Raw genomic sequence first — 3,746 nt, 5'->3', positions numbered from 1 at the left:
TCTAGTGACACATAATGGCTCCCTAAATGATTTTGTTCAACACTGGAATGCTACTGAGACTCCTCACCACACATCGGATGATGACATTCCCGCCTTTTCTGTTGTAGGAACTTTTTCTTCAGTTTTTACACGTACTGCCTTGTATCACTTGTCATGAGTAGGGTAATGCGTTGAAGGACACTTCATTCGATCACACACAGTATTTATCAGACAGGATTGAGTCCCGACTGAATCTCTGCCTGCTTCCTTCCCCTCTTCTGTAACCGCAGACCTAATTTTATAGAAAGTAAAATGGAAAGATGTGGGGGAGGGGGGAAATGAATCAGTTTTGTAAAAGAATTTTATAAAAACAAAACCAATTAATAAAATGTTTGATATGAATTGCCTTTCTTTTGAATATTTATTGTCTCATCATTTCATAATGTCTGGTATTTGAACTACATATTACAAAGCTGCGCTTCAATAGACTTATATTGTGATCCCTCGTCCTCTATGACTGGCAACCCATCCTCAGGCATCCCCAAACATGTTTTGCATGTTGGGGTTTATGCAGTGTTCCTTCTGAGGGAGTGGGAGGGAAACTAAATAATACCTTTGGCTGTGCGTGTGCATGCACTCCTTATCCTATGCCAAGAAACTGCTGTGTTTAAATAAATCTGTGTGAGGACCATCGCTTTAGACACACTGCATAAATAACAGCATCTATCCAGGACGATCCCATGGTGCGTGAGAGCTGCCAACACGGCTCCAGCTACAAGAGAGAAACCCCTAAAACACATCTCACCGGCCACTTTATTAGGTACACCTGTCCAACTGTTCGTTAACACTTAATTTCTAAGCAGCCAATCACATGGCGGCAACTCAGTGCATTTAGGCATGTAGACATTGTCAAGACAATCTCCTGCAGTTCAAACCGAGCATCAGTATGGGGAAGAAAGGTGATTTGAGTGACTTTGAACGTGGCATGATTGTTGGTGCCAGAAGGGCTGGTCTGAGTATTTCAGAAACTGCTAATCTACTGGGATTTTCACGCACAACCATCTCTAGGGTTTACAGAGAATGGTCCGAAAAAGAAAAAACATCCAGTGAGCGGCAGTTCTGTGGGCGGAAATGCCTTGTTGATGCCAGAGGTCAGAGGAGAATGGCCAGACTGGTTCGAGCTGATAGAAGGGCAACAGTGACTCAAATAACCACCCGTTACAACCAAGGTGGGCATAAGAGCATCTCTGAACGCACAGTACGTCGAACTTTGAGGCAGATGGGCTACAGCAGCAGAAGACCACACCGGGTGCCACTCCTTTCAGCTAAGAACAGGAACCTGAGGCTACAATTTGCACAAGCTCATCGAAATTGGACAATAGAAGATTGGAAAAACGTTGCCTGGTCTGATGAGTCTCGATTTCTGCTGCGACATTCGGATGGTAGGGTCAGAATTTGGCGTCTACAACATGAAAGCATGGATCCATCCTGCCTTGTATCAACGGTTCAGGCTGGTGGTGGTGGTGTCATGGTGTGGGGAATATTTTCTTGGCACTCTTTGGGCCCCTTGGTACCAATTGAGCATCGTTGCAACGCCACAGCCTACCTGAGTATTGTTGCTGACCATGTCCATCCCTTTATGACCACAATGTACCCAACTTCTGATGGCTACTTTCAGCAGGATAAAGCGCCATGTCATAAAGCTGGAATCATCTCAGACTGGTTTCTTGAACATGACAATGAGTTCGCTGTACTCAAATGGCCTCCACAATCACCAGATCTCAATCCAATAGAGCGTCTTTGGGATGTGGTGGAACGGGAGATTCGCATCATGGATGTGCAGCCGACAAATCTGCGGCAACTGTGTGATGCCATCATGTCAATATGGACCAAACTCCCTGAGGAATGCTTCCAGCACCTTGTTGAATCTATGCCACGAAGAATTGAGGCAGTTCTGAAGGCAAAAGGGGGTCCAACCCGTTACTAGCATGGGGTACCTAATAAAGTGGCCGGTGAGTGTATATGTTTATATATAATATCACACACTCAGACGGACACTAAATTGGGCGAAACTCATGACGCAAAAAGCTGCTGCATGTTGGAGCTGCACACGGAGAAAAGCTCCAATGCTTTGACTTGAGGCAACAATTTGACCAAAGGCCCCTTCTTTCCTACTTTTACATCACATCTTACAGGATCACGTTTCAGGTTACACTCGGCCATAAATCAATTAAAAAAAAAAAAAAGAAACATCACTAAACAAACCGATGGGAACATTATGGCAATTTTAGCCGAAGCAATTGAGTTCATGGGAATGTGACTCTTCAATTGGTCTATATTTGGATCAGTTGCGTCTTCCAGCTCACATATGTACAAGAATGCGTCAGCAAATCCAAACTGCAACCTTTTTTAGCTCCTTTTTTACAGCTGTACTACAAAAATGATACACTTCTCTTTTGGTATATAGAGAGAATCAGAGTTTCGGGGCTGTGTGAGTCATCCTGTGGTACGCCGGCGCGGTGGTTCATCTAAAGCGGAGAAGCATCTGTGTTGAAGTGACTGCTCTGTCTAGGGCTGTGTAGATGTCTCTTGTCACATGATTACAGCAGCCAGCGAGCATCTATCTGAATAGAAGTCTGGTGTTAAGCAGATGGCAGCCCAAAACTGTGTCAACATCCAGACATGGGTCATATTTTCCTTTCTGTGCAAGCTGCACAAGGAGTCTGATATCTAGAGGAAAAATAACTTGATTCATCATTGATCGGCAACACATTATAAAACCTCCACCCAGCTTTTTATTAAACACCCTTTAAAAAAATCATTACTGTCCCTCTTGCCTTAATTGGCTTTCAATTCCGGAGTCGTATTTAATAGTCAAGCTTAGATCAATAAATAATTTATCCAACAATGAGCTGTTGAGTCTGTTCAATGATGAAATGTGTGTGATAAGGATGATGTGATTGATTTCTGAGCATATCAGCACAGATTCAAATACATCAAGTGAATTAGTTCTTCCCTCAAAGTAATGAATGCTTTCGGTCTGTGTTATCATCCTGCCATTGTGATGACTATCACGCAGATCAATTGCCTTCAGAGTTGACCTTGTTGTATCATCCGTAATGTCACTGCAGATATCATGCAATGCATGATTGTGTATTGAATAAAACTAAACTGATTTGATGAGTCAAATCTCACACCCTGCTGCTGGTGTACCATAAACATGGCAGCACCTCTACTACTGCAGATGTAGTAGTAGAAATATGTTGATGTTCTATTTTGATGGTCTAAGTGTTATTAATTTGTGTGTGTGTGTGTACCAGTATCAGAGCATGCACAATAGTTAAGGGGCCTCAGATGCAATCCGCAATTCCCATCAATGGAACAATGGACTGCGATGACATGTCAAAACGTCTGCTATGATGAAGGTGTATGAGGAGAGCCCGGTTGGTTTGCCCCTCTGTTGATGGCTGCGGGGCCCATCGGGCCCGGGTCACAACCGCCGCTTCAACACGGGATCCGCTGTCTTTCAAAAGGTTAGAGAACAGATGGGAAAATCACATCCACAAAAATACAACAACATGCGCACAACAGCCGTGTGCAACCTTGGTTGGAAGTGAACCCTGCAAAAAAAAAAGAAAAAGAATACTTTACATCGACAAAAACATTAGGTGAGTCAGATGACTTGGGATGTGTACTACGTTTAAAGAAACGCAGCGTGTAAACATCAGTCGTATGTATGGATTAAACGTCAAACACCGTCCGTGTCT

Source organism: Pungitius pungitius, chromosome 11 (genome assembly GCF_949316345.1).
Source record: "Pungitius pungitius chromosome 11, fPunPun2.1, whole genome shotgun sequence".
Taxonomy (NCBI): Eukaryota; Metazoa; Chordata; class Actinopteri; order Perciformes; family Gasterosteidae; genus Pungitius; species Pungitius pungitius.
This window is presented reverse-complemented; position numbering follows the sequence as displayed.